General features: G+C 39.3%; 1 long non-coding RNA gene across 1 annotated transcript in view; it reads right to left on the bottom strand.

Moving 5' to 3' along the window:
* The window catches only part of LOC103791801 (uncharacterized), a 350,454-nt gene that overhangs the window by 123,961 nt on the left and 213,892 nt on the right, over nt 1–12,601 (bottom strand). The window lies entirely within an intron of this gene.

The raw sequence follows: 12,601 nt of genomic DNA on the forward strand, positions 1-12,601 counted from the left end.
AGCAGAAGAAAGAATATCTGAAGTCGAAGACCACCTCAATGAAATAAAACGAGAAACCAAGATCAGAGAAAAAAGCGCAAAAAGGAATGAACAAAGTCTCCAAGAAATGTGGGACTATGTGAAAAGACCTAACCTACGTTTGATAGGTGTACCAGAAGGGGACAAAGAGAATGAATCCAAGCTGGAAAATACTCTTCAGGACATCATCCAGGAAAATTTCCCCCACCTAGCAAGACAGGCCAACACTCAATTGCAGGAAATACAGAGAACACAACAAAGATATTCCACAAGAAGAGCAACCCCAAGGCACATAATCGTCAGATTCAACAGGGTTGAAATAAAGGAGAGAATACTAAGGGTAGCCAGAGAGAAAGGTCGGGTCACCCACAAAGGGAAGCCCATCAGACTCACAGCAGATCTCTTGGCAGAAACACTACAAGCCAGAAGAGAGTGGGGGCCAATATTCAACATTCTTAAAGAAAAGAACTTTCAACCCAGAATTTCATATCCAGCCAAACTGAGCTTCAGAAGTGAAGGAAGAATAAAATCCTTTGCAAACAAGCAAGTACTCAGAGATTTTGTCACCACCAGGCCTGCTTTACAAGACCTCCTAAAAGAGGCACTACACAAGGAAAGGATCAACCAGTACCAGCCATTCCAAAATCACACTGAATACTAAAGAGCATCAACATAATGAAGAATCTACAACAACTAACAGGCAATACAGCCACTTAGCATCAAAATGGCAGCATCAAATTCACACATAACAATATTAACCCTAAATGTAAATGGACTAAATGCACCAATCAAAAGACACAGACTGCCAAATTGGATAAAAAGCCAAAACCCATCAGTGTGCTGTATACAAGAAACCCATCTCACATGCAAGGATACACAAAGGCTCAAAATAAAGGGATGGAGGAAGATTTACCAAGCTAATGGAAAGCAAAAAAAAGCAGGAGTTGCAATTCTCATCTCTGATACAATAGACTTTAAAGCAACAAAGATCAAAAGAGACAAAGAAGGCCATTACATAATGGTAAAAGGATCGATACAACAAGAAGAGCTAACGATCCTAAACATATATGGACCCAGTGCAGGAGCACCCAGATACATAAGGCAAGTTCTTAATGACTTACAAAAGGACTTAGACTCCCACACAATAATAGTGGGAGACTTTAACACTCCACTGTCAACACTAGACAGATCAACCAGACAGAAAATCAACAATGATATCCAGGGCTTGAACTCAGACCTGGAGCAAGCAAACCTGATAGACATTTACAGAACTCTCCACCCCAAATCCACAGAATACACATTCTTCTCAGCACCACATCACACCTACTCTAAAATTGACCACATAATTGGAAGTAAAGCACTGCTCAACAAATGCAAAACAACAGAAATCATAACAAACAGCCTCTCAGACCATAGTGCAATCAAGTTAGAACTCAGAATTCAGAAACCGACCCAGAAACACACAGCTTCATGGAAACTGAACAACTGGCTCTTGAATGTTGACTGGGTAAACAATGAAATGAAGGCAGAAATAAAGAAGTTCTTCGAAACCAGTGAGAACGAAGACACAACGTGCCAGAACCTCTGGGACACATTTAAAGCAGTCTCTAGAGGAAAGTATATAGCAATAAGTGCCCATATGAGGAGAATGGAGAGATCCAAAATTGACACCCTATCGTCAAAATTGAAAGAGCTAGAGGAGCAAGATCAAAAAAACTCAAAACCCAGCAGAAGACAAGAAATAACTAAGATCAGAGCTGAGCTGAAGGAGATTGAGACACGAAAAACCCTTCAAAAAATCAATAAATCCAAGAGCTGGTTTTCTGAAAAGATCAACAAAATAGACAGACCACTAGCCAGATTGATTAAAAAGAAAAGAGAGCACAACCAAATAGATGCAATAAAAAATGATAAAGGGGAAATCACCACAGATTCCACAGAAATTCAAACCATCATCAGAGAATATTACAAACAACTCTATGCACATAAACTAGTAAACCTGGAAGAAATGAATAAATTCCTGGACTCCTGTGTCCTCCCAAGCCTAAACCAGGAGGAAGCTGAAACTATGAATAGACCAATAACAAGGTCTGAAGTTGAGGCAGCAATTAAGAGCCTACCACACAAAAAAAGCCCAGGTCCAGACGGGTTCACAGCCGAATTCTACCAGACACAAAAGGAGGAGCTGGTACCATACCTTCTAAAACTATTTCAAACAATCCAAAAAGAGGGAATCCTTCCCAAATCATTTTATGAGACCAACATCATTCTGATACCAAAACCCGACAGAGACCCAACGAGAAAAGAAAACTTCAGGCCAATATCCATGATGAACATAGATGCAAAAATCTTCAATAAAATATTGGCAAGCCGACTGCAACAGCAAATCAAAAAACTTATTCATCATGATCAAGTAGGATTCATCCCGGGGATGCAAGGCTGGTTCAACATACGCAAGTCTGTCAACATAATTCACCACATAAACAGAACCATAAACAAAAACCACATGATTATCTCAATTGACGCAGAGAAGGCATTTGACAAAATTCAACAGCCCTTTATGCTAAAAACCCTCAATAAACTCGGTATCGATGGAATGTATCTCAAAGTAATAAAAGCTATTTATGACAAACCAACAGCCAATATCATACTGAATGGGCAAAAACTGGAAGCATTCCCTTTGAAATCTGGCACTAGACAAGGATGCCCTCTTTCACCACTCCTATTCAATATAGTACTGGAAGTTCTAGCCAGAGCAATCAGGCAAGAAAAAGAAATAAAGGGTATTCAAATAGGAAAGGTGGAAGCCAAATTGTCTCTATTTGCAGACGACATGATAGTATACCTAGAAGACCCCATTGCCTCAGCCCAAAAACTCCTGAAACTGATAAGCAACTTCAGCAAAGTCTCAGGATATAAAATCAATGTGCAAAAATCACAAGCATTCGTCTACACCAATAACAGACTTAAAGAAAGCCAAATCAAGAACGAACTGCCATTCGCAATTGCTACAAAAAGAATAAAATACCTTGGAATACAACTCACAAGGAACGTAAGAGACCTCTTCAAGGAGAACTACAAACCACTGCTCAACGAAATCAGAGAGGACACAAACAGATGGAGAAACATTCCATGTTCATGGTTAGGAAGAATTAATATCGTGAAAATGGCTATACTACCCAAAGTAATTTACAGAATCAACGCTATCCCCATCAAGCTACCATTGACTTTCTTCACAGAACTGGAAAAAACCACCATGAACTTCATATGGAACCAAAAGAGAGCCCACATAGCCAAGTCAATTCTAAGCAAAAAGAACACAGCGGGGGGCATCACACTACCGGATTTCAAACTATACTACAAGACTACAGTAATCAAAACAGCATGGTACTGGTACCAAAACAGAGATATAGACCAATGGAACAAAACAGAGGCACCGGAGGCAACACAACATACATACAACTTTACAATCTTTGATAAACCTGACAAAAACAAGCAATGGGGAAAGGATTCCATGTTTAACAAATGGTGTTGGGAAAACTGGCTAGCCATGTGCAGAAAGCAGAAACTGGACCCCTTCCTGACACCTTACACTAAAATTAACTCCAGATGGATTAAAGACTTAAACATAAGACCTGGCACCATAAAAACCCTAGAAAGAAATCTAGGCAAAACTATCCAGGACATAGGAGTAGGCAAGGACTTCATGAACAAAACACCAAAAGCATTGGCAACAAAAGCCAAAATAGACAAATGGGACCTAATCAAACTCCACAGCTTCTGCACGGCAAAAGAAACAGTCACCAGAGTGGATCGGCAACCAACAGAATGGGAAAAAATTTTCGCAGTCTACCCATCTGACAAAGGGCTGATATCCAGAATTTACAAAGAACTCAAACAGATTTACAGGAAAAAAACAAACAAGCCCATTCAAAAGTGGGCAAAGGATATGAACAGATACTTTATGAAAGAAGTAATATATGAGGCCAACAATCATATGAAAAAATGCTCATCGTCACTGGTCATCAGAGAGATGCAAATCAAAACCACATTGAGATACCATCTCACGCCAGTTAGAATGGCGATCATTAAAAAATCTGGAGACAACAGATGCTGGAGAGGATATGCAGAAAAAGGAACACTTTTACACTGTTCGTGGGAGTGTAAATTAGTTCAACCATTGTGGAAGACAGTGTGGCGGTTCCTCAAGGCCTTAGAAATAGAAATTCCATTTGACCCAGCAATCCCATTACTGGGTATATATCCAAAAGACTATAAATCGTTCTACTATAAGGACACATGTACACGAATGTTCGTTGCAGCACTGTTTACAATAGCAAAGACCTGGAATCAACCCAAATGCCCATTGATAATAGACTGGATTGGAAAAATGTGGCACATATACACCATGGAATATTATGCAGCAATCAGATATGATGAGTTTGTATCGTTTGTAGGGACATGGATGAATCTGGAGAACATCAGCCTCAGCAAACTGACACAAGAACAGAAAATGAAACACCGCATATTCTCACTCATAGGTGGGTGATGAAAAATGAGAACACATGGACACAGAAAGGGGAGTACTAAACACTGGGGTCTATTGGGGGGAAAAGGGGAGGGCCAGTGGGAGGGGGAGGTAGGGAGGGATAGCCTGGGGAGAAATGCCAAATGTGGGTGAAGGGGAGAAGAAAAGCAAAGCACACTGCCATGTGTGTACCTACGCAACTGTATTGCATGCTCTGCTCATGTACCCCAAAACCTAAAATCCAATAAAAAATTAAAAAATAAAAATAAAAAAATAAAAAAAGGCCCTGCAAACTCAGTATGTACAGCACTGAACTAAGAGTTCCCTCTACTCACCACCTCACAAAGGCCCCGATCTTCTTTCAATGTTTCGCATTTCTATGAATGCATAACAAAAATCTAGTTGCACACACCAGAAATCTACTGGAGTCCCACTCTGCCACATGCAATTCACTGACAAGCCTTGTCAATTTTGCCTGTTAAATATCTCCTAAATATCTCTCAGGTCCATCCACTTCTCTAGGACCAAAGCCACCATGTAGTCAGTTGCCATATTTCACCTTCATTGCAGAGCAAAAGGTCTCATATCCAGTTTATTCCCCTTCTACCTGTTCTCCTTACCACAGTTACAGTGATCTCTGACAAAATGGGATTCTAATGAAATTGTCTCTTGTTAACACATTCAATGGTGCCCTATGGTTCTTAGAGTAAACATCATAGAACCTAACTTGCTCCTCAATGCCCTTCACAGTCAGATTCCTCCCCACACTCTGCAGCCCTCAGACCTCAGATTAAGTATGATTTCTTTCAAATCTCTGAATAAGGGGCTATCATAGTTGCAATTTTTAATTTGCATGCTTATTTAATGACTTATCTTTAATGTTAACTAAAGTCACAACTGCTGCAAACTGCTGAGTGTTTCTTTTGATTTACATATTTCTGCAGACATCAATGGTCCATTTCTTTTGATTTACATATTTCTGTAAACATCAATGGTCTACAGAAATATGTAAATCAAAAGAAACCCTCTTGAGAAATAAACTGTCTTATATAAAATGTTCTTGACATGATAAATATTTACTGCTTAAATAAAGTCACAAAATATTCAGGCAAGAGTCTCCCTGATGCTTCAATCTAATCTCCAAATAAGCCCCTGATGACTTGTCCTTAATGTTTGTTCCAGCCTCATCTCATGACGCTCTCTGGCATGAACCATCCAGTCCATAGCCTGACCCTATATATTCTTTTTATTAATACCCCTCTTCCTGTATCCTTGCTAGTCCTCCACTTGAAATGCCCATTCTTTTCCACTCAGTGGGGCTCAAGTGCCACCTCCTCTAGAAAGTCTTCTCTCAACTTCCCAGGCACAGGGACAATTCTCTCCTCTTTTTTTCCATCATGCTCTGTACATTTAATCAGAAACCAGTTATTGAGGAACCTCTGCATGCCAGGAATTTTGCTGAATGTTGTGGGTAGCTTAATAGAAAACACAATTCCTGCTTTCAATGAACATAGGACCTAAAGAAGGAAACAGATCAGAAGTTAATTATCTTGCATGTGACCACAGGAGAGGGGCCCCTTAACTCCAACTCACAGTATTTGTTGTATTTTTTTGCATCTGACTTCTCCACTAAGGTGTGAGTTTCTTAAAGCTGAAAACTCATTACTAGTTTACCTCTGAGTTCTTGGCATTTGTGCTCAATGTCTAACCATGTAGCAGCCTAAGTTTTAAAAATAAAGATAGGAGTGAATTCTCTTCTTAAATTTTATTTTACATTAATGTACTCTGCAATCAGCCCCTCATCTGTATGGATTCAAAACATTCAATTAATTCTCCTAATGCAAACACATACATTAAATAAGAAAGCAAAAGGACTCAGCAAGCAGCAAACAAAGGGATTATGGGGCAGGTCACGGGCAAAAACAGTGGGTAGCTCTTCAGTCTGAAAGATGTTGCTATATACTTTATGTCAATGGTGAAAACATAAGCTATTTAGCTAGGAAGGTCTGGAATAACACACTTGGCATATGTCCTATTTTCTTTGCAGGCATTCATATTCTATATTCAGTCTTTGAATTGGAAGCTGCGTGAATTTCCAGAACATCAGATATACCTACACTCAACAAAAACAAAAGCCAAAAACAAATCAAATAGAATGAATTTTTAGAGCATCCAAAATGTTACTACACTTCGATGATTGTGGAAATGGTAAACACTTTCACAACTATATCCAGACTGAATATATTAATTTTTTTTCTTGGCTTTGCCTGAGGTATTTGCAGTTAATATAGGAAGTAGTAAAACAATAGAAAATTTATACTAATAAATTATAAACATTTTTCTTACAAGATACTGAAGACAGTAGAAGATCAAATAATCCACAGCAAAAACAAATAAACCAACAGATAAATTAGGTAGAGTTAGTCAAGGCACTTGGTAATCAGAAAGAGGCCCGCAAGGCATAACTAATGAAAAACTGAATATGAGGAGAAATTGATCATTGCCAAAAACAAAATATAAAACAAAAATACAAAAACCCAGCAAAAGTAGAATTCAACATAATCTCTATTTCCCCAAATTAATATGCCATTTAGTATAATCTAGAATGTTTTACATTGAATTGTTTTTGGCCAAAGTTATTCTGTGATGTCCTGTACACTTCAATGTCTTCTTAGGTAGATTACAACAAACATAATGGAGTAAACTTCTTTTTTTTTTTTTTTTTGAGACAGAGTTTCACTCTTGTTACCCAGGCTGGAGTGCAATGGCGCGATCTCAGCTCACCGCAACCTCCACCTCCTGGGTTCAGGCAATTCTCCTTCCTCAGCCTCCTGAGTAGCTGGGATTACAGGCACGTGCCACCATGCCCGGCTAATTTTTTGTATTTTTAGTAGAGACGGGGTTTCACCATGTTGACCGGGATGGTCTCGATCTCTTGACCTCGTGATCCACCTGCCTCGGCCTCCCAAAGTGCTGGAATTACAGGCTTGAGCCACCGCGCCCAGCCTGGAGTAAACTTCTTAGAGCAAGCTGGACCACACCACCATGTGGTCAATTTCCCCCTTTCTTTTGATGACATTCACATGGGGGACATACTTCTTGACATATTCACATGTGTTTGCAAGCTATAGATACTGCACAATTTCTTGCTAGCTAACAATGATTCTAACATCCCTTGGTGTCAAAACATCTCAGTTGAGAGCCACTCACCTAGAACAATCACCTTATTTTACAGGCTGAGGTTAAGTGAAGCACCCAAAGACTTCCAGGTATGTAATGACATAGAGAGCCTTCTAATTCCCAATCCTTTGTTCATTTAATTTATCACTCTGAATTGCTAATCTGGAATCATGAAGATAATGATAATAATTAACACTTTATATTTTTAAAGTGCTTCTAAATAACGTATCTTCTTCAAGACCCTCAGCCCTAAGAGGTATGTATTATTATAACCATGAACATTTTTACAAATGTCTAAATAGAAGATCTGCAAGAAAAAGAAGCAACTCTTAGGGGATAATGTCTGAGCCCTTTGAATGCACTCCCTAATAGAGGGTGTTCGTATGCCTGAGGCCTTGAGCCACACTGTATTAGTTTGATCAAATATTTTAGGCTCACACATCTAATTTATGGTAACATTCCTCATGCCCTTTTTCTTGACCGATTTTAATCAGTATTCTTCTGCTGTAATAAACTATAACCATGAGTATAACAGCTTGTCTTAGACCTGTGAGTCCTTGTAGTGAGTCATCAAGCCTAAGAGTCATTTTGGGGAAAATCCCCCCAATGCTGTTTTCTGTTGCTGCTAGATAAAATTACCACAAAGTTGGTGGCATGAAACTGTGCAAATCTATTCTCTTATAGTTCTTAAGGTCAGAAGTCTAAAATGGGTCAGCAGGTGATATGGTTTGGCTGTATACCCACCCAAATCTCATCTTGAACTGTAGCTCCCATAATCCCCACATGTTCTGGGAGGAACTCGGTGGGAGGTAATTTAATCATGGGGGCAGGTGTTTCCCATGCTGTTCTCATGACATATGATGGTTTTATAAATAGCAGTTCCCCTGCACATGATCTCCTGCCTGCCATAATGTAAGATGTGACTTTGCTCCTCATTTGCCTTCTGCCATGATTGTGAGGCCCTGTCAGCCATGTGGAACTGTGAGTCAATTAAACCTCTTTCCTTTACAAATTACCCAGCTGAATGCGTCTTTATTGGCAGGATGAGAACAGAATAATACAGCAGGGCTACATTCCTTCTGAAGGCTCAATGGAGAATCTATTTCCTTGTCTCTTCTAACTTCTAGAGGCTGTTTGCATTTGTTTGCATCATGTTTCATCTTCAAATGCAGAAGAGTAGCATCTCCAATTTCTCTATCTCTCTACATTGGTCATTCCCTTCCCTTATATCCTTCCTCTGACCCTTCCTACTCACTCTCCCTCTTACAAGTAGCCCTGTGATTACATTGGAACCACCCAGAGAATCCAGGGTAGTCTTTCCAACTCAAAATCCTAGACTTAATCACATCTGCAAAGTCCCCTTTACCATGTAAGGTAGCACAGTCATAGGTTCCAGATATTGGAACTTGGACATCTTTGGGGATAAGGAGGCATTATTCAGCCTACCATAGCCCCTGTGGGTTTACACCACACAAAGGCCAGACTTACAGTGGATCTCCATTCTTCCACTTCCTGGAGGCCCTATCTCCTTGCAGGATGAAGAGATAACTAGGACCTATGTCACCTGTGTCCCCTTCCCCAAAAAGTTCACCCAGATATTTCTTGGAGTTTCCAAAGATCCCTTTCATTTCTTGCCTCCTGTTCTTCCTCTTGAATGAAGGACAAAGGTGGAGTGTAGAGGGTAGCTCCCTAATAATAACACAGCTAGCATCTTCTCGGAGAACACTGATTTCCTATTGCTCTCATTGTGAATTGGATTAGAAGAGATGGCATTGAAATCAGTTGTTTTCAAATGGCAATTATGAGAACCGCTTCCAACAGGATCACCTGGCAAATTTGTTAAGTTGAACATTCCTGGCTGTACTCTCAACCCAAGAATGAGATTATGAGGTAACGTTTTCCTGAGGTTTGACATTATTTGGCTTAACAATTAGTATTAGCTTTAAAGAGAAAGGCAAAACATCTCCCTCCTTTTGTCTCCTGATAAGAATGTTTCATCTCCACCTTCCTAAGCATGGTTTTCCCCCACCTCTGGGTGACCCTTTCCCAGGGCACAACCTGAAGCCTAAATTGAGGTAAAAGCTCTAAATCTGGCCATCACTACCACCATCTCTTTATGCTAGATACTCCCAAACTATTATTATTATTTGGCGTGAAAATGTTTCTCCCTAAAAGCACTCTAGGACCTGTATTTATTCTTCCAATAAATAAAAATATTTTTTAAGTGTACAGCTCTAAGGCAACTGGAGATAGTGTGGAATGTTATAAAACCAAGACAGGCAGTCACCAGTTTATGCAACGTACTCAAGACTGAGAATTTTGTGTAAAGATAAATAAGGAATCAACAGTAGGGCCGTGAACCTAATTAATCACTGCCTTGACACTGAGTTTGTTCAATTATGAACATATTAGAAAAAGCCAACGTATGCAGTCCTTGTATTGTCTCTGATTTTGCTGATTATTTATCTGCATTGCCCCAAAAGAAACTTGAGAGCTGTGGTTCTGCCACCCAAAGCACTGAAGACAATGTCTTTGGGGAAAGAGCCCAAAAAAAGGTGTAAGTCCTTTTTACTGGTCTAACGCTGCCAACAGCTGGTTCCATGTAACCCACACAGGCACTAAGGATTCAATGCTTTGGGCCATTTAAGTTTTACAGCTGGGGCACTACATGCTTAATTCTGTGAAAAGATGAAGTAAATAGTTATGATATGTCCCAAAATACTAGTGGCTCATAGCCCAATATTTTGAACTGCTAAAGACATGGCCGCAACTTGATCTCCAAGTTCAAACACAGAAACAAACAAAAAAAAACTACATAAGCCCCTTCTATTGATTTGTTCTACCTTTCCAGGAATGGAGCTTTTGTGTAGGAGGTAGGTAGGATTGGAGTGTACTCCAGTGTCACTTCTATAAGTGACCCTCCCTCACACCATTCCTACAAGGGAGTCCCACCTCCAAATTGCCAGACCATCACTTTGGACAATTTTGCTGTTTTTCAAGAGCTTGCAAGAAAGAAAATTGTGCTTGTCAGTGAATAAGCCTTTACTATGGAGGGAGGCTTTGTGCATTGAACGGCTAGCCTTCGGTATATTCAAAATGATGGCAAATTTACCCAAACTGGGCAAAAGTGAATCAGGTTTCACAAATTTAGGAATGTTTATTTAAATCTTTAAAACATATGTCACCACAGCTGTGTTTACCATAGAATAATGATGAAAATAATCCTAATGAAAATGACGATGTATTTATATAATGTCTTTCATCCAACAAGCACCAAACCCGCTGCACAACTGATCTCATTAGCCCTGACTAAATCCCTTTGAGCTACGACATAAATATTAGTTTCAATTTGCAAATGAAGAAACTGGGACATGGGCAAGGTTATTTGCGCTAAGTAGATGAAGTTACAACCTGACTCTCCCACCTGTGTAGTGAGCTTCCCTTTGAGCAGACTGTGGAAGGGGGATCCCTTTCTCCACACTTCCCCACATGGATTGACCTGTCCTAGCCATGAAAAAAAGGAATAAATAGCAAAAGACCATCAATTTGTAGGCACTGTTTTTTCTTGGAATTAACTGTCTGGATATATGGGTAGATAATCATCTTCTCAAAACATGCCATTGAGGGTGAGAGTTGAGAAGGTAGCAGAAAGTTTTGTATCATGGGTTTCACTGAGGGGAAACCCAAGACATAAAAAGGAAGGGGATAATTTAGAGCCCCACTCAGCAAGAGTCGAGAGTCAGCCCTGTGTCCTACCCTGCTCTCCTCACCAGTGCAACTCAACATTGTCTTTTTAAAGTGTTGGGGAATGGGAAGACGTTTTAACAAAATGCCCATTGTAGAACCACATGCTTCATTTGGCCTATAAAATTCTGTCTTTTCCTAAATCTAGATTTTCTTGACGTGATAGTTAACTCAAGCATTTGAGCATATTGAAGTTCAGTTCCTAAAAGAGGTCCCATAGTTCCACCAGCTAATGGTTAGTTTCTGCATATCTCTGCCTCCTTCTATAATTAATATATATTTAAGGCAGCTGTGAAATCATTACCTTATGGTGTGTGGTTCAAATACCTAATTTAAGAACCTGCATAGCACCTGAACCCTAGAGACTTTCCCAAAGCACTGATTTTTACTCCACTTTCAACTGCACATTCTGAATTAAAGTTTTAGAGTAGAAAAGAAAGTTGTGCCTAATCTCTGACAATCAGTATTGATGTTAGATATATGCTTTCCAAATTCAATAAAAAATTGCCTTCCTTCCCTTCAGAAAAATATTTCATGAAGGCATTTTTGCCAAAACCTGAATTTAAGTCTGCCTAAGAAAAAACATTCTCTAGAAATAGCAGAGAAAAACAAACCCTTTGACTATATTATAGACTTTATCTAAATTTGAATTCTTAGAGTCCCATAATAGATTAAATTTTTGTAAAAATATATTTACCTATGCATGGAATACAGCTTTTATTGCCAGACTTATTTCCCCAATGAGAGTGATAGAAACAGTGTGGTGGGCTGCAGATAATCTAGGCATTTCCTACAGATAGCCCTGGGCTGTTACCCTGCCTTCACTAGGGACCTAAGGAAAGCCACTCAACTTTTCTGATTCTCAGTTTTCTCATTTGTAAAATGGAAATAAAAATGAATATCTCACCAATTGTGAAAATAAAACTTTAATACAGAGCTTTTCCAAAGAAAACTGAAAATTAAGATTTCCTTAATTTTTCAGTACCACCTTTCTAGCTCCTCCCCTACAAATCTGTAAAGGTTACTAAAACTAGTGTATGTCCCATATACAATGTGTATGTGGACTGGATACACCAAAATATCAATAGCAGTTATCTCTGAGAAATAGTATAATAAACAATTTTTTTCCTC

The sequence above is a fragment of the Callithrix jacchus genome, chromosome 3 (genome assembly GCF_049354715.1).
Source record: "Callithrix jacchus isolate 240 chromosome 3, calJac240_pri, whole genome shotgun sequence".
NCBI lineage: Eukaryota > Metazoa > Chordata > Mammalia > Primates > Cebidae > Callithrix > Callithrix jacchus.